Below are 19,834 nucleotides of genomic sequence, written 5' to 3'. Positions count from 1 at the left end.
AACCATCAGCCGAAATGGAAGTTCTCAACGACACAGTATTTGTCTGTGAAACGCGCCGTAAGGGAAGGGATGTTCCGTAGTGGACATGAACTCGGCCTCGAGCAGAACCGTGCAGACCATCGCCACCGGCCGCGCTGCCAGTGTTATGTACCTTCGGAACATAAACACTTCAGTGCAGTGGGGTCGTGCGGGGACCCTGGGGCGTGCCCCGGATTCCTCTGTAAATAAAGTTTTTTTCTCTCTCTCTCTCTCTCCTTAGTGGAGGGTTTCGGTATTATTGTTATGGGAAGGGAGAGAGAAATCTGAAAGAGGAGCAGTATTGTGTTCGAGCCCGAGTCCCAGAGGATAACTGCATGAAGAATGTACGTCTGATTTTGGAATTACATAGCAGGGGGCTGGCGCGAACGCCGAACCCCCACTACCAAAAATTATATGCCCCAACTATCCCAGTTTGGGGTAGTGGCGCGCTTCAGCCTGCCGCAGTGCAATGGCAGGCCTCGACACGGAGCCCCGACCTATTTAAGAGAATTTATTGTTTACCAAAAGATCTACAATTCAACAGACATGTTCAACAAGTTCACAATGTGGACTGCATTCAAAATCACATCACAAGTGGTCGATTTTTACAGTTCAAGATAAGAAGAGCTGGTTTTATGTAAACCCATCTCGTACTTATGTACAAACAGGCAAACGGAAAAAACAGAAAACACAGCACTTGTCAACCTTCCTAGTATGGAAGGATAGGCGTGGTGACTCTTTTGTTCACAACAACAATGAATCTAGTGGACCAGTGCAGGAGGAAGGCTTCCTCCCCCTGCACGACAAGTTCCTCATTTAAATGTTTCAAAAGCAACGTTCGGAGGCGATGCAACAGAGGAAACATAGCTCTCTGCGGGCGTCCCCGCAGGAGAGCCAGTCCTCTCCGTTTCCAGAGCACATAGGTGCCAATGCACATTATGAGATAAACAAAGGCGTCACGGTGGCGACTGTGCCATTGTACACGAATTTCGAACATGCGGGACACTAGTCTCCAAAAGCTGCGTGCGACTGGGCATTCAAAAGTGGCATGAGTTAAGGTTTCTGTTCGACCGCATTGCGGGCATGAGGCGGAGGGCGCCACGCCCCACGTCGCAAGGCGGTCGGCTGTGGGCAACGCTTCCCATTTTCTAAGCCAGGTGAAATTATGTACATCTGCAGGGAGGGAGACAGCAACACCCTGTTTCCGCTTTCTTTTTCGTGCTTTCCTGCGCTGGTCTTCATTGAGAGTGAGAAAAGCTACATGTTCACACGTTTCACTTGCGGACAATTCTTTCAGTTGACATTCCGGCACGATGGTTTTTAGAAAATGTAGCGATCTCACCACATATGAATAAAATGCTGGTGGCTTCTCAGCCGCAGGGCCCTTCCAATCTGATAGGTCAAAGAAACGGCGTGATGTCCCCATTAAGTAGGCAGAGAGCCTTCTGCCTCGGTAAGTTGTGTTGGAGATAAGATCCCACATGGCCCTTAAGGCCAACACGCGACACATGATCTCGAGGTCTGGGATGCTAAAACCACCCATGTTTGTAGGAAGACGAACGAAAACCCTTCCCACGCTCTCCGTCTTACCGTCCCAAAAGAAAGAACCACACGCGGTGGCTAACCTTTGAAGGACGCGGCGAGGAGGGCGCGCAATTTTGGCGACGTAGAAAAGAGATGCTATGATACTGGTTTTAATGAGATATGCTCGCTCATGGAATGGTAAGTGAAAAGTTCTGGCGACCTCAATCCGCTGTTCAGCTTTGCGCCTTATATCTTTCCAGGTGACACTGGCGACTTCACCTGAGGCCAGGAATGTAACGCCCAGGACTTTCACTCCATCTACCCATTGGATACCATCGGGAAAATCACTTTCAAAAGATCCAAAGCGCAACGCTTGGCTTTTAGCTGGATTAAGGCGCGCACCTGACAGGCGGCTGTAAGTGTGAAAAATCTGTAGGAATGATCTGTAACTGTCGATGTTCTTAATGAAGAGGGAGATATCATCAGCATACGCTGCTACGTTAACCTCGCCTAGGCCTGGGAGAGGGAAGCCGCGTATCGACTTGCAACTTTGAATCTGTTGTAACAACGGTTCTATGCAGAGGACGAAGAGAATTGATGATAGAGGACAACCCTGGCGTATACCACGGCTTACTGGGATTTGGTTAGTTAGCTGGTCATTGATTATAAGGCTGGCGTTTAGGTCTGTGTACAATAGCCTCAGGACTTCAATCAGACGCTTAGGGAAGCCGAAGCAGTCCAATACTGTGAAAAGATAATCTCGTTCTACGCGATCGAAGGCTTTTTCTTGATCTAGAGAAACGAAAGCACCTGCGATCTGTGTACGCGTGGCGAAAGTGAACAGATCACGAGTTAAGGCTAGTGAGGAAAAAATTGTGCGTCCAGGCACGCAACATGTCTGAACATTGCTTATTAGATCAGGAAGAACTGATGTTATACGATGCGCTAATATTGCGGCTAGTATTTTGTAGTCGGCATTCAAGAGAGAAATGGGTCTCCATGCTTTCGGGTCGGACGGTACGCCACCGCTTTTCAGGACGAGTACGATTTTACTCTCACGAAATGTTTCCGGCCGAACTCCGTCGGCAAGAAGACCATTAAGCATTGACAATAAGTGAACATGTATTTCAGCAAAAAAGGTCTTGTAGAAAACAAGTGGTAGCCCGTCAGGACCGGCAGCAGCGGAGGCATTCATCTCCTGGAGTACCAGGTGAAGCTCATCCTTGCCCCGACCTTGCTGATCGCCGGCGACCCAGCACCAGGTAAGTATGCTGACACGCCCGCTGAAAACGGACGCCATCTGATTCATACCTCTGTTCAGTACCAGTGACCAATGCACTTCTTACACGAAGTCCCTTATTCCCCACTTGTCAAAATCTTGTTGAAAAGCAACTACTGGGCTCGGTGCGACTGCCGACACGAAGGAGTAATTCTAGTTAATCTACCAATCCAGTGTAGCGAAAAGAAAAAAACAAATTAGGTGCTAGATGTGTTTGCACCTTGTGACGAAGTTGCACAAACGGCTAGCTGCGAACAGAGTGGTTGCTGCCGCATGTGCAACTCAACTTCTTCACAAGGTGCGAGCACTGCAAACACCGGATTTGTTCTGTTTCTGCCAAAACATAGACGTGGTCCCCAAAATACAAAACCCGAGTGCGGAGCAGTGGGAGACTCTGCTGTCCAGCGACCGCTGCGAAGACCAACAAGGTCTGGTACAGCGAGCTCAACGGGCGGCAGTGGCCAGCGGAGCCCTGGACTGAGGGCAACCGACCACTGGTTAGAGGCGGACGACTTCGACAGAGAAGGCTCCTGGGGGTAGAACCAAGACGTCTCTGAAGAAGCCCCCAAACCGCAGAAGAACCATTACTGTAAATAAAGTTTTCCCTTCTGTTTCTTGTTACAAGGTGGTCGAAATTATTCCGAGCCCTGTAGGGTGTTCAGTGGATCATGGCCTCGTCTACCGAGCCGGAGTACCCGGGCTCGAACCCGACCACGGTGGCCGCGTTTCGATGGAGGCGGAACGCAAGAGGGTCCTGTGTGCTGTGCGATGTCAGTGCACGTTACCATGTGGTCGAATTAATTCCGGAGACCTCCACTACGGCACTTTTCTGCAGACCATCGCCACCGGCCGGGCTGTCAGTGTTATGGACCTCAGGAACATAAACACTTGAGTGGAGTGGGGTCGTGCGGGGACCCTGGGGCGTGCCCCGAATTCCTGTGGTAATGAAGTTTTCTCTCTCTCTCTCTCGTTCTTCTTTCACTCCCACCTTCCTCCCTTCCCTTACGGCACGGCTCGGTTGTTCACTGAGATATGTGAGACAGTTACTGTGTCATTTCCTTTCCTCAGAAACAATTTTAGATTTTCAATGTTTATCCATCCCAAACGCCGCGGTTCAGGTCTCCGTCTGGAGTAACGACCTCGGCACCTTATCCGCATAACCCCTGCTCCATCTGTCTGCAACTTTCAGCAGCGAGTTGCACAGCTAGGCTCGCCGCACTCGCTATGATGGCTCAGTGGGTGCACATCAAATTCTAGAGGCCCGTGTACTGTGCGATGTCAGTGCACGTTAAAGAACCCCAGGCCATTACATTCAAACAAATCACCGATTACTACAAGGAGGAGCACCGGCGCTACCCGGCCGCTTGTAAGGGTCTGGATCGCGCTGACGAGCGCCTCCTCATCAAAATTGTTACTAACACTGTACTGTGCCCGGCGGTGCTTAAACATTTCAATACATCCTTTGATGGCGCGTGCCAGTTCTGTGGGGAGGTGGCTGACACCTTCCACATGGTTTGGGCGTGTCAGTCAAACCCATCTATCCCCCCCAACCCCAACCCCACCAGAGAGGACTGGGAGGCGGCCCTGCTCGGCTGTCAGGACCTAAAGACCCAAAAGGCCTTGGTTCACCGGACGCGGGCGGCGTTGCTTGCCAATGGGGCCCCGGAATAGGGGCTCCACCTAGTATTGTTAGGGGAAAGGGCCAATAGGGCCTACCCCAATCACCTCTCTGTAAATATTTATTGTATTATAAATGTTTTTCACCACCACCACCAGGCGGTCGAAATTTCCGGAGCCCTTCACTACGGCGCACCTCATAGCCTGAGTACCTTTGCGACGCTAAACCCCATAAACCAACCAACCATCATTCGACTTTTCAGCACAAGCACGCAGGACCAAATCCCGACCCCGATGGCCGCGTCTCCCTAAAAGTGAAATTGAAAAGAGGTGCCTCTGCCAGACGATGGGAGTGCATATTGAACCCCAGGCTTTGGAAATTATTCAAGCGCTTCGTATTAATCAGCTCCGCTTTCACTTACTTTTGGCGGGCTGCGCAACATTACGCATCGCTTTCCTTCGAAAAGTTAAAGCTCCACAGGTGGTAAAAATTATTCCGGAGCCCTCCCCTACGGCACCTCTTTCGGCCTTTCTTCTTTCACTCCACCTTCCTCCCTTCCCTTACGGCGCGATTCGGGTGTCCACCGAGATACGTGCGACAGTTACTGCGCCATTTCCTTAAAAAAAAAAGCGTAAAAAAATTTTATGCAATGAAAGGCCCCGTAAAAATCATTTCTCTGTGGACATCTCAACCGCTTCATGAAGGAAGGGACGAAGGTAGCAGTGAGAGGAGAAAGTGAGAAAGAAGTGCCGCTGTAGTCTCGAATAATTTTAGCCGGCTGGGATCTTTAATGGGCACTGACCACTCAGCATACGGGCGCCTTTTGCGCTTCGCCACCATAAAAACTCGGCCGGGATTGAAACTGCTCCACCGTGTTCTGTGCGGTGTCAGTGCACATCAAAGAATTCCTCTGCGATATCAGTACACGTTAAAGATTCCCAGGCGGCCTGAATTATTCCGGAGCCCTTCACTATGATACCTCTTATCTTCGCATTTCACTCCCGCCTTCCTCCCTTCTTTTGCGGTCTGCTTCGGGTGTGCGACGAGATGCGACGCAATTACTGCGCCATTTCATTCCTAAAAAGCCCATTTAAAATTTTTTCTTCCTCTATCGCACTTCTTATCTCTCCCTTATTTCGCTATCTCTTTGCTTCCTTCTCTCACAGTACAGTCCGCGTGTTCAACGAGGAAAGAAAAGCTGGATGAGGTTCAACCATGCTTAAGATAGTTTACCGAGCGGGAAGCTCCATTCAGCATGCTCAAACATATGCATCAGCTATGTGGTCACAACATCAGGCTTATTTAATTCATTCCCTCGAAGCAATTCAGAACCGTGCAGCACGTTTTATTTCTCACGACTACAATCGTCGTTCCAACTTGAAAAGCACCAAGTTATCTTTATCGCTAACAAGTTTACAGACAGGTAGGGATATCGCACTTCTTTCCTTACTACAGAAACTAATATACAGTCGTCACGCGTCAACACTGCCACTTACACGCCTAATGCACACTTCAATATTCTTAGCTTCCAACGTCTATTCGGCCGAACACTCGTTGAATTCTTCTGCTTTGCCACGTGCTATCAAGTGTTGGAATGGTCTTCCGGATTGCATTGCTACCATACGTGACACATTAATGTTTAAAAACAAATTGACCACCTTTATGCACCCATGATATTGTACATAAATTGTTTTCGTATGTGTAGTTGAATACATGCAGTGCCGCTGTTCGTTTGCTGTTTTTTTTTGTGTGTCAATGTAATACGTTTTTCTTTCAAGTATGTTTTAATAATTGTTTGCGGTCCAATGTATTTAATATTGTTTACTTTTATACTTTTCCACTTTGTACCATATTTTGTATACGGAATATTGTAATCCCTCCCCTCACACAATGTTCCAAGGGTGGAACCTGTGAGGCATTTGTATAAATAAATAAATAAATAAATAAATAAATAAATAAATAAATAAATAAATAAATAAATAAATAAATGCAGAACATGATATTATCTACCAACGGCTACCGGGGCACAGCGGCATAGCAAGAAATCACCGCGCGGATGAGGTCGCGCGAACTACTCTCCAGGATGACGGCTTTGTGTCGATCCCCCTTTCGAGATCCGGCGCAGCGGGCAGGCTTCGCGCACTTGTGCGGGACATCACGATTCCCGCATGGAATTCCGGCCAATTTTTCAATTCACGTTTAAAATCCTTGGACCCAGCTCCGGCTTCCATCCGGCCTACCACGACGTGAAGAAACTTTACTGTGTCGCCTGTGGCTTGGTGTAGCGTTCACCAACCATCACTTTTTCTTGATAGGGATGGCTGATTGCCCTGCATGTGCCATCTGCGGGTATGACGAGACTATATCCCACATTCTTTGTGATTGCCCTGGCTACAGCGTCGAAAGGCAGTCTCTCAGCCGTGCGCTGGAGCGTCTAGATCCACGCCCACTGACGGAAATGAAGATTCTCGGCCACTGGCCGCGGCGATCTTCGGCGGTGAGGGCCTCAAAGGCACTGCTCCGCTTCTTGCGGACTTCTGGCTGCATGATAGGCTGTGACTTCACGAATGCTAACTTTCATGTGACTTCAATTTTCTGTTACTCTCCTTTCTCTTTCATTTTTTATCCCCTCACCCCCTTCCCCACGTGTTGGGTAGCAAACCGATTACTCTTCCGGTTAACCTCCCTGCATTTCCTCTTATTCCTCCTCCTCCTCCTCCACATCGCACAGCGGCCACGTTTCGAAGGAGGCGAAACGCAGAATGCATCCTTGTGCTGTGCGATGTCAGTGCACGTTAAACGTCCCCAGCTGGTCGGACATAATCCGGAGCCCTCCACTACGGCACCTCTTTCGCCTTATCTACTTTCGTTCCCACCTTCCTCCCTTAACGACGCAGTTCTGGTGTCCATCGAGGTGTGACAATTACTGCGACAACACCTTTACGCAAACACTAATTTTCAATTTTATCTTTCAGTGACATCGCGCAGCACATGACCGTCTTTCGGGTTTCGGAGACGAATGACCCGGGCTGAATCTCGGCTTGGCTGGTAGCCGGTAGCACGGGTGGCACTGATGGCGCCGGTAGCCTCAAAAGGCGTCTGTCAGTAATGTCAGTGCGTGTTAACGATTCCCAGGTGGTCGAAAATTTGCGGAACCCTTCACTACGGTACCTTTTCCTATCCTTTTGTGTTGTTGCGACTGAAGTAAGGATGATGAAATCAAGGGCGTGTCCACTGACTCGAGCTGCGAGCCACAATAATCCACCGCCGTGGCTCAGTGGTTAGAGCACTCGGCTATTGAGCCGGAGTAATACTAGATCGAAACCGATAGCAGCGGCCGCGTTTCGATGGAGGCGAAGTGCTGACTGCGCCCATGTGCTGTCCAATGTCGGAGCACTTTATAAAGATTCCCAGGCGGTCAAAATTATTCCGGAGCCCTCCACTAAGACCCCTACTTCTCTCTTTCTTCTGTTGCTCCCATCTTCCTCCTTTCCCTTAGGACGCAATTCGGGTGTCCATCGAGATGAGACAATTACTGCGTCGTTTCATTTCCTGAAGAACCAATTTTTTTTTCAATTCAGAAACGTACAATATCAAAATTCCAGTGTGGACAGCTAGGGCTGATCGCTTACGTTAGTACGGGTGTAATCACTATTAAATTATTTTAAATGATCCGCCCCGACCCGGGTACACAGATCCAGCTCCTCCAGCTGTTTTAAGATGCCGCCGCTGCCCAAGGGATAGCGGCCGTCGTTTAAGGAGGGAGCTTCTTCGGCTCGCTCCTCTGTATCCGCTGGTAATAAAGTTTAACTACCACCACTGCCACTTGAACTAACACCTCGCAGTTCTCGGGCTTTTTTGCACTTCGACGCTGTGCAAAAACGGCCGCCGCGCCCGGAATTCGATTACGTGTGATGCTCTTTATGGTCAGCTACCGAACGGCACATCCCCTGAGCCACTCTGCAGGTAAAATGCAAGCACCAGGCCACGCCTACGGTCCTGTGCGAGCTATACTCGTGACCGCGTGAGCAATCGAAGCCTTTGCCTAGTGACTGCAGCTCCTCATTCTGACCGAAAGGCAAGTGCAAGACGACGAAAACGGAGTTGTGCTTCCGGCGCCAGCGTTCCAACAACTGGACGCTCTACGAAGAAGAGAGAGAACGGACGTTCGGCGACTTCTGAAGTGAGTTTTCTTTCTTTATGGAATCTGGTGTAACACCGCTGGTACACCCAAAGCGATTAGCCGCAAATACTCTTTGATCTGTGGTAGTTCTCACCGATGGGCTTAAGCCACGATGGCGGCTTAGTGCGTTCAGCAGTGGAGGCCAAGGATGCGAGGTGAGATTCCCGCTACGGTGGCCCTCATAGCCTCAGTCGTTTTGGGGCGTTAAACCCCCATACACCACATTTCACAAAGACGTCTCATTGACAATGTGCAGATTTATCACTTTAAACCCGCTACACCTGTCACAAACGAGCTGAACGAAGTACTTGTCTGATGGTTGTGATTTTAACGTTGTGAAGATGGGCTTATATTGATAGGTGAGCGCATTGGTCAGTCTGTTAGTAGGCACTTTTGCTTGATGGTGACTGAACAAAATGTGCACAGGCCGTTCCTTCCTAGTTTTAGGGGAACGATTAACTGCAGAGCGGAGAAAGCATGACATGCTCCTCCAGACGGGAATGTGAGCGGTCTTATTCGAATTACTGCTTAGGTGGCTGTGTGTGATTTCAAAGTCGTAAGTGCGGTGGAAGTGTAACGATTAGGGGTTGAGGATTTTAAGAGACATTGGATGTAATTCGGTGCGGCCCGACGGACTCTATACGGCCACGCTTGCTAATGGCAGATTCTAATGGTTTTTTGTACTATTAGCTCTGCTGTTGCCTTCTATATACAATATTGTCCTTTTTAATGCAGAAAGGCCAACCTGGTCTTCACACCGGAATTGCCACTATCGCGCCCTGAATATTCGTTTTTGCTATTCTGCATTTATGCAAGCGTCACTTTAATTTTCGATATGAAATCAGACTTTGTGGCTTGGCAGCATTATTGATGGCTTCATGCCTTAAAGATGCGAAAAGGCTTTCCGAAAAGATTTTTTGGTGTTGCTAAATTTAACCACCGTCTCAGTATGGTAGAGAAGTCACTATACCCTGCTTTCTGATGTTTTTTAATAGGTCTAGCTGGCAACAATCGCTTTGACACTTGCCTTATGCCGGTAGAAGCGCTCCTAATAGTGACGTGTTATTTACACAGAAATCGATTCTCTTCTTCGCCTCGTACATGATGAGCGTGCAAGAAACTGTCGGCGTGGGTGAAGCGACTAGCAATCCTCGTCAGGAGGGACACGTGTTGCAAAGGCCCGACCACAAAGCAGCGTTTTGAAGCGAAAAGCTTCGGTAGTCTAGTCAACACCGAGGCTAGCGTGGGCCCCGTCGTCAAAAAAAGCCACAGGTGCGCATTCGCGAACTGCGTGACGTCACGATGGACACCCGCACCACGCCGTAAGGGAAGGAAAATGAAAAGAAAATTGGTTTTAAGGAAAGGAAACGACGCCTGTCTCCCTCACATCTCGGTGGATACCTTGAAACGCCTCGCAAGGGCCTTAAGGAAAATGTTGTTGTTGTTGCGACTGAGAGAAGAATGAAAAGAAAAGTGCACGGGCCTGCCAACTGGCTCCAGCCGAGCCACCACCGCTGCCACGTGCAGAAAGAGGAGAGTTAAAAGATAAGAGGAAAGAGAAAAAAAGGAAAGAAAAGACGCGCGTCGCAGCAACAACGGCGTCCGCCGAAGCGGACGCTGGCTGAAAAAGGGATAAGCGGCCGCAGCCGCGCTTCGTCACCCTTAAGGAAAATGAAATGAAATGAAAATTAGTTTTAAGCAAAGGGAATGCCTGTCTCTCATACCTTGGTGTACACCCGAGAGGAATGCACGCCACAGTACGTCTCTTAAAGCAACGTTCTAAGACAGCACCGTATTCACTACACGCGCGGCTCCTCCTCCGCCTTGCCGCAGCTTTTCGCTTCGTGATATCCAGGCTTAATTAGCTAAGCCACAGCCATTTTTTTTTTGGCGTCGCGTCAGCGTCTCGGCTATTGGCGCCGCCGGAGGCGAAATTATAGGCGACGTTGGAAGACGCAGATGTGGGGCGAGGCCAGATCTCTGCTTCGGCTCCGGAAATAGCCCGTAGATGGGGACTGGTGGGGACAAATTACTAAACGCGCGTTTACAGTGATTCCCGAATCAATCCGCGCCGCTGCTGTACGTGACAAGGGCGCGGCCCGTTTCTCTCGTTTCTCGAAGGCCAGATTCTGCTTCGACACCTTTGACCCCCTTGCCCCGCCGTAGGTTCCCGTCATCGATGAACAGGACGATTAGCTACGGATAGGGGATAACTGAGGGGCTATATCCACTATCTCTCCCCACCTCCGTCTGGAGACGCCACTATCGTGTGCCCTCATTTTTGCTATCCCTTTCCTGGGGGCGCTGAGCGACAACGCCGCTAGACGATGCCGAAGAAACGCTGCCTTGCGTTGGGGCAATAAGACAACATCAAGAGCTTCGAAACGCTTCTTGAACAGTCTGTGCGCGTCTGTTTGCGATTTATAACGAGACATCAGCGAGGACGCGCAGTCGTCAAACGCCGCCAAATCCTCCGCAATGCCTTTCACAAGCTCAACAGGCGTCTGTGTAGAAATTGAGTTATTAGCAAGGAACTGACACTAGTTCACGAACATAGTGCGTGGTCGTGTGTGAGGTTTCAGGGGAGCTAGAACTTGCTGAAATATTTTAGTGTAAAGACATGGTGGCTCTATAGAAGTCACTGTGCTGTGCTGCTGCAATACCTGTACTAGCGGCTGCACCCACCGCGCTATCGGCTAGAAATTGAAGAATATATAATTGCACAGAAACCTCCACGCAGGTCTTTAGCTCCGATCGGTGAGCTGCCTAGATTCTTCTTAAATATATCCAACGTGTGAAATGCAGCGAAAACCTCAAAAGCCAAAGGGTGGATTGTTCTTATGTGTAATCTGAAAATCCCTTTTCTTGTCTTTTTTTCTTTCCGCACTGTCGGAGTCATTTGAAGGGAAGCTCAAATTAGCCGAGCTTTCCTCCTCTAGTGAATGCCGTCAGTAGTGCCGTCCGCTCAGCCGCTGCGTATGCCTTGCTCTGCTTTGCGAAATTACGCTTTTCTTTTCGATACACACATTCCACTCCGTGAGTCTATTGCTCATCATCAACTGGCTTGATGTTGACACCGCATGAAACATATTTGGAACTGAGGTCTGTAATTAATGAAAGTTCTCGTCAGGTGAGAGGTACTTGGACCAGTAATGCGCTCATTGTGAATGGGAAACGTGTGGCTGATGTAATCTTGAAAATTCGTTTTCACGGGCTCGTGTTGCAGAGTGCTTCATGGCTTCCGTGTAGCTTTCGAACACGATACTCACCAACCGGTCAGATGACCTAGGTTTAAGAATCGAAAGCAGCACTTTGACAAGTGAGGGATGAAAACACCTGCACTGTTCTTATACAAAGCATCATTGGTGTGAACAAAGAAAGGAAAAACCTGCACATTTGAGAAAAGTGTCAACAGTATTGGGAGTTGAAGGTGAGGCTACAGATGCCAACTTACGTCATTGGCTTACGTTAACTGCGACGTTGTGCGTATGGAGGCGTGGTAACGGAGACTTGCAAGAAAAGAAGTTTATACAAGATTCCTTTTTGATGTGCCACTCACCAGCCAATATTAAACTCTTTGAATACAGAAACATTTTCATGAATCGCCGAAGATTGCTAACGAGCGATGAAAGATGTGCCTAATTCACTGAGGAAAGAATTGAAGATACACACATAAGCTCCGGCTTAAAGGGTTAAGGACGGGATAGCGTTAATACGTTTGGTTTGGTTTGGTTTATGGGGTTTAACGTCCCAAAGCGACCAAGGCTATGAGAGACGCCGTAGTGAAGGGCTCCGGAAATTTCGACCACCTGGGGTTCTTTAACGTGCACTGACATCGCACAGTACACGGGCCTCGAATTTCTCCTCCAAAGAAATTCAACCGCCGCGGCCTGGATCGAACCCGCGTTTTTCGGGACAGCCGAGCACCATAGCCACTGTGCCACCGCGGCGGTGGTGGTGGTGAAAACATTTATTGCGAATGAACAGGAGGTATGTTTGGATCAGCCCGTAAGGGACCGATCCTCACAAACACTAGGTGGAGGTCCCTAGTATGGGACCCCAGTGGCGGTTGCCGCCGCCCGGGCGCGCCCGACTAAGGCTTGTTGGGCCTGTAAGTCGTGGCAGCCGAGCAGGGTCGCCTCCCAGTCCTCCCGGGTTGGGTTAGGGATGGGGGGAATAGCGGGGTTGGAGGGGCAGGCCCACACCATGTGATAGGTGTCAGAAGACACTGCGCTACAGTGTGGGCAGCTGCCGCTAAAGGAGGGGTCAAAATGTTTTAGCGCTGCCGGGCACAGCAAAGTATTGGTGAGAAGGCGGAGAAGGAGCCGCTCATCCGCCTTCTTCAAGCCTTTACATGGGCTAGGGTAAAGGCGATGACAATTTTGATAATATGTTGTAATATCTTTGAATGTATAGACCGGATTAAAATCGGGTTCCTGATCGGATGGGGAGGAGAAAACAGCCCGGTGAGAGAGCGCGCGCCGTTAATACGTTAATGCACATATATACAAAGTTGCTCATCTTCTACTTTGCATTATACGTACCTGTCCTCGCTTCGGCGAGCGCGGCTTCGGCCGCTTATCTGATTTTTTCAGGAGCGTTCGCTCCGGCGGACGCAGTTGTTGCTGCGACGCGCGTCTTTTCTTTCCTTTTTCTCTTTCCTCTGATCTCTTACCTCTCCTCTATCTGCACGTGGCAGCGGTGGTGGCTTGGCTCGAGCCAGTAGCAGGCCCGTGCAATTTCGTTTTCATCCTTCTCTCAGTCACAACAACAACAACTTTGCATTCATAGATAGCGGGGAGTCGATGCGTCACTGCCCTGCGATGGCAGGTGTGCTGCCACCCGTGGGCCTTTTGCCACCCAAGTTGCTCTTCCCGAGCGACCTCTCGCGACCGATCATTAACTTAACTTCTACGTGCAACGCAAGGCAGGCTGCTCAGAATCCGGTGGGCAGGCTGTGATGACGCCACAAGGTCACGTGACCTATGTGGCCGACCTGCTCCCTAGGTTGCTTCTCCGGGATGTTTGATAGATTTTTCGCTCGCGATCAACAACGCAGACGCCGAGAACAGACGCCGGCTATTCTCTGACGTGAGCTGCTTAACGCTGTCACGTTAAAATAGCTTTCAACAATAACGAACTCGTATAACTCGTTCGAACTACTAGACACCTTTAGCATACCGTGTACCATACTACCTTACCGTTACCGGAGGCCCGCCCACCGACGGTGAGCGCTCGCTGATTGGTCCCGATGCAGCTGGCGCGCGCGCAGCTGCCAGGTACGTGGCGCCATCTGGCGCCGTCAAAATGATTTGCACATGCGCATTGGCTGCGCGCGGCTCCCGGTACTCCTGTACCGGTTACGGTAACACGGTACGCGGTATGCTAAAGGTGTCTACTGTGCCCCGCCGCGGTGGCTCAGTGGTTACGGCGCTCGGCTGCTGACCCGATAGACGCGGGTTCGATCCCGGTCGCGGCGGCTGAATTTCGATGGAGGCGAAATTCTAGCGGCCCTTGTGCTGTGCGATGTCAGTGCACGTTAAAGAACCCCAGGTGGTCGAAATTTCCGGAGCCCTTCACTACGGCGTCTCTCATAGCCTTAGTCGCTTTGGGACGTTAAACCCCAATAAACAAAAGGTGGTTACTGTAACGCGAGCTACTGTAACTCTTCTGACTCAGTTGCTGCGGTACGCGAAGCATGCTTTCTCTAACATTTTCGCAAACAGGTATCACCTAATCCACTGTGTTTACGCAGCACCTGAATGGCGAGCCTTGGACGTTCTGCGCAACGGCCTTACGGGGACCCGCCCGAATGGCTGGCCCGCCTGCGCTACACCAGCAGTTGGTACACCGCGTCTCCCATCGATGCTGAACTGCCCTGCACTGCAACGGAGGGCCAAAGCTGCCAGATCTTTGACCACTTGCCCGTGTGGAAGGTTTTCTACTGCATCCACTACGAGCTTCGAGCGTCCTCCAGAACGAACGGCGAGCTTTCGCTGGTAAGCCTCGGTCCAGGCCGCCGATGCCGCCCTACGGTAGAAGACTTCATGGAATGGCAGAAGGCCAACTACCTCCTCAACTGGCTTTTGAAAACACACCGATGCATATACACCCTCGAACTCCTTTACTGGGATGTTTATGACAAGGTGTCCCACCCGTACGACCATCTCTTCTGCGAGGCCTTCAGCGAGAACAAGTGGGTGAAGACACTCAAGATCACCTTTTCCCGAAGTCACAGGAACGAGAAGCTTAGCGCGCTGATCGCGTCATGCGTGCGCCTAGAACGGCTCGAGTGCCACTTGTCGCTCCCAGCCGCGCTGTCCTCTGCACTGGCGACTCTTCTACGGACGACCACATCTCTGACTGTTCTCATTATTGGATCGTTGCGAATAACCGAACAGGAAGCTGACGATTTCTTGGCCGCGTTGCGTGAAAACCGCACTCTGAAGGAACTCTCAATGGCCGAGCTGTACAACGCAGCGGTTTCACTGCTCAACCGGGCCGAGTTCGCAGAATATCTAAAGAGCAGCACCACGTTAACGACGTTCAGGATCAGGCCTCTGGAAGCGACTTGCTACGGGAGCGAGAGTTGGTGGCTCTGGATCCTGGAAGGCGTGTCGGAGAACAGAACGATCACCAACGTGAGATTCGAAAATTTGGTCGTGGGCCAAGAAAGCTCCCCGCTTCTAGGCAAGATTTTGACGCAGAATACGGTTCTTCGTTGTCTCAGCTTGACGTCGATAAGAAAGCCGGATGATTTCAGATTATCGACAGTGAATCCCTGGTGGCTGGTGGCTTTCGTGCAGAACAAGACACTGGAGGAGATATCGCTGTATTTTAACATGTTGTCGATGGTGGAATGGGAGATGGTATTCGCATCTGCGGCTCGAAAACAGAACCTGAGAAAAGTGACGGTAAAAGTGATCCCCCGCGATCATTACTGTATTGAGGAATTGTACAGGCTGATACGTGAGGCTGGCGCGGAGGAGAAGGTAGTCATTGACGCAGGAAGTTACTTTGTTGGAGATCACCAGAACACACTGGACTGTCAAGCCTTCTCAGAGGTTCGGTGTCTTCGCAGGCAGTGTACGAAACAGGACATCCGCCGAGCTTTGCAGCAAATTCCATCACTGGACCACCTTACAAGCTTGCTGCTGCGGATCCCAGCTGTTGACCTCGATGATTCACTAGCCACGGATCTTAGCGAGTGCATCAAAACAACGACCTCGCTTCAAAAATTACGTCTGACCACAACGTGGGGCGATGCGACGCTCAACGTTCCAAACTGTTCGTGGAAAATCGTTGTTTCGTCTTTTCTTGAGAACAAAAGCCTGAAAGAAATTTTTGTAGCCGCAGTTTATATTAAAGACGAAGATATCGAGCGCCTGGCGGATGCAATCAAGCTGAGCAGCGTCGTCCGTTGCGCGGAATTTACCGGTGAAAACTCGCATAAAGTGTACGTGTTTTATCGGCGATTGTCCGTGGATATCGCGGAAAACTACAGCCTCCAGCGCGTCAACTTTCTGGTGCCGGCGAAACGGAACTCCCCGGAGTTCAATGCCTGGTATGCCGTTTGGGAAGTGGCACGTCGGAACTGTGACCTTGTCGAGCTCGCCGCTGTGTTCGTCAACGGCATGCGGTTCGACCGGTACGTACGTCCGAGGTTGTGCCGTGTCTTGAAGCGCGCTTGGAAATAAGCAAAGCTTCAGGAGATTCGAAAAAGATCGTATTTCTGGCTCAGAGTTATGAAGCGAAAGTCACGTTGTAAAAGGCTTCTGCGCCATTCCAGATGTTTTCTTTGTAACATTATTAACTCTAATCAAGAGGAAAGGCACAAAAACACACGAAAAGCGGGGAGTTGCTAAACTCATGGGCTTAGCAGAAGCGAAGTCGTAACGTATTCTGAAGTGAGACCGAAATAATTGCTTTTACGTTTCTTTTGCGTGTGCTTTTCTTCACGACTCTGGGTGTATTTAATAGGGATGGGGAAGGAAAGGAACAACTGCCCTTCATTCTCTTTTCAAGCATTAAATATGCATGGGAAAGCTGCTTGATCTTCCTTTTTTTGCTTAGAATCTTCGGGAACATACTGCGCAAATGGCCACGGACGTATGCTTACTGCGCTTTCCTAGAAGGGGTCCCCGTTTCCACGCTTCGTCGAAAGCCACCAGAGAACACACCACAGATTTTTTGACCGCGATGGAGTTTGATGTTTTCTTTTGAGCATGTGGTCTTGCCTTATTCATGTACTGCCCCACAATGACGTCATCGTGCCCCTCCCTTAGGGCGCTGTGCAGCGCAGAGGAAGGCTGAGCGCTGCCACAGCTTTGATCGGAGTTTACTCACGATTTCAAACGCTAGCACAAAAAAGATTTCCTTTGCTTCCCCTGCAAGTTTCCCACATTCGAACCTTTTAAGCTAATCGAATTCTCAAAAATATGTTTAATCTGAACTTTTATTGTGGATAAAATAGGGGACAGCTTCACAGCGCCGGAAATTCTGAAGGAGGTCCTCATGCAGTGGCTTAAATGCAAAAGGGCAATTCAAAAACACCCAAACAGAAATAGACGCAGATAGCATAGCGCGAATGTGAGACCTCGAAGTGAAGGAATTGTTGCTTCGTTCCATTATGTGGGAAAGTTCTGCCTTCAGGTTTGATTGTTGCATGTTTCACCCCGTTTCAGGTGCTGTGCTTACGCCCTGGAAATCACTGTGGCATGTTTCACCCCTTTTCAGGTGCTGTGCCCAGGCCCTGGAAAGAGTGGCCAACCACCCAGCGCTGTTGAAAAAGGTCGCCGAGATGGCATCGGTCAGCGAAGTCGAGGCAGCTGCCATGATTCGCCTAGCACTGGTCCGCTTGGAGCCCATGGACGTGTTCATGCGACTCTCGGGGGTGGTCCGGGAGAGGGTTGTGTGCCACCCGCGCGGAGACGGCCGCGTGCAACTGCACGACCTGAACGACTACTGCTGGGCTTCTTTGAGGCGTTACCTGACCTTGGACGACATCAAGCGACGCACTCAACTAGAGCGCGAAGCTGGGCGCGTTGCAGCCCATATTCGGTATCGAAGATTACGCGCGAAATAAAAATTCTCGAGGAAAGGGCTGGCGCAGTAGCTGTCATATTCGGTGGACGCGTGAAGCACGCGATGAGAGAAAAGATGAAGAAAGGCGAATAAGGCAGCAGGGGAAAAGCTTGTGTAGGGTTTTAAGATAGTTAAACTGAGCAGAAGCTCGAAAGCATGTGTTGAACCTGTTTGGCTCATGGTTTTGCTTTGATGGGTCGTCGGCACGTCTGGCGTCGGTATTAGACTCAGGTTGAGCTCTGGTGAGGTTTCGGTTTTCAGATGGAAGTTGGTCGTGTGTTCGGTTATCGCAGCAGCGTGTACGGCTGCTGCGATAGCCTAGTGATCTCGTGTAGCGGCCTGCGAAGTGGATCTGTTCGCTCCGCCGCGGGTTCCACTATTTCTTTATAACTTTGCGTCGCTGTTGCTACGCAACGGCACAGCAAAAAATCAAGACAAGATTCATGGTCGGTGTTGGTAAGCGTGTGTGTGCTTTTGCACTGAAAAGCGGAATCGGTCCTCCTAACTTAAGGCTTCGTCTCTCGATTCCTACAAGAGCATCCACAAAAGCGATGTTGGCTCAGAACTGTCTTAAAACAGATGTTGAGAGGTAAAGCACACTCGCGACAAGGTGCGTGGTGCAAGGTCTTGGAGTGAAAAAAAAAAAAAAAATTCAGGGGGCACTTTGGCTCTCTAAAGTGCTGCAAACGTTTCCTGGCGCCGTTCTTTAGGTATTTCTTTTAATTTTTGTATTTTATTTTCCTATTTTTCTTTTTTCTTTTTGTTTTTCTTATTTTAATTTCTATATTTATCTTTTATATTTTATTATTTTACTTCATTTTTTGTTTCTTTTTATTTTTGGTTTTATTTTTTATTGAAGTGGCAGTGAAAGAAGAAAGAGGAGCCGTAATGAAGAAACTGAAAATTGTATTTGAGGAGAGGAAATTACGCAGTAACTGTCTCACATATCTCGGTGGACACCCGTCAAAACGCGGACTCATCTGTCGACACGGCTGCCGACACGGATTGCTAACGACAGCATGAGGCATTAAAGGCTTTCGCCTTAAAATGGCTGCGGCTTAGCTCAGCTGACCTGGTTATGCAAGCATGTGGTTACGCAAGCGAAAGTCAGTCTTGCATAGCCAGCGTGAAGTCATGCTGCGGCCTGTTGCTGCAGTGCCGCGCGCCGGCCACAGCGTTGTCAGTGCTTCCTTGTTTTCGGCTGCTCGTTCGGCGTGTTTACACTGCTTATCGATTGCTAAATCCCTCGCATGGTTGGCAATGTTGACCGGATGATCGTACTGCGCCTGACGTCTGCGAGCGCGCCCTCTCGAGGACGTCGGCTCCGGCTGGCTTGCTTCGTCCATAGCGAGACACTGGATAGGCAGCGCTATAGTGCCTAGAATATACTGGCGCAGCAGTCCGCGCAGCGGCCGCGGCGATGGCGGAGCGCGTGGTTGCAGCTGTTGCGAGTGACGTGTGGTACATCGCGTGCTTGCTTACGCAGCTCCGCTCCTCCTGTTCAAGGTCATTCATGAAGACACGGCGAAATCGGCGCCGCTAGGTTTATAGTAAAGCTTTCGCTTTTAAAAAAATTGTAAGAAATTTTTGACCAAGGCGATTTGAACTGCTGTATCACGTGTTCAAAAACGCAGCGGTAATCCGACGAGTATGAGCTCTTTAAATTGTGCTGTTATTTATTCTTTGGCTCGGACGCGTGGGAGGTTCTATTTTCTTAAAATTGCTTTATAGGCGTTGCTTTACTGGAGTGTGACAGGATCTATGGTAAGCGCTCAGACAAGTTCAGTATTTAACAAAATTGAAATATCAAGCAGCACATGGGAGTTGTTGCATTTCGCCTCCGTAGAAATGTTGCTTGAGATTTCATCCATTGACCTTGGGATCAGCCGCTGAACGCCGGGGCATCTGAGCCACCGGGGCCGGCATTTTAAATCAGATACCGGCAATAAACGTCGCTTAAAAATAGAGTGAGATTGCGAGCTGACGTTCTTCAGGAAGAGGAAGAAGCGCATCACGAGGACATCATCATCATCTCCGCATGTTTACTGAGGTCAAGAAGAATAATCTCCGCAGCTTTCAACCAAGTGCTCTCTGTAACGAACGATTGAGCGTATCTGAACACGTGGAC

The 19,834-nt window shown here is 49.8% G+C and overlaps 1 pseudogene; it reads right to left on the bottom strand.

Annotated features, from left to right (window-relative positions):
- Positions 1–389: 389 nt before the first annotated feature.
- Positions 390–527, bottom strand: LOC149348440 (U1 spliceosomal RNA; annotated as a pseudogene).
- Between the last annotated feature and the right edge of the window lie 19,307 nt (positions 528–19,834).

Source organism: Amblyomma mixtum, chromosome 4, assembly GCF_055824585.1.
Source record: "Amblyomma mixtum isolate Tamu chromosome 4, ASM5582458v1, whole genome shotgun sequence".
NCBI lineage: Eukaryota > Metazoa > Arthropoda > Arachnida > Ixodida > Ixodidae > Amblyomma > Amblyomma mixtum.
The sequence above is the reverse complement of the archived record's forward strand: the minus strand, read 5'-3'. Positions and strand labels throughout refer to the sequence as shown.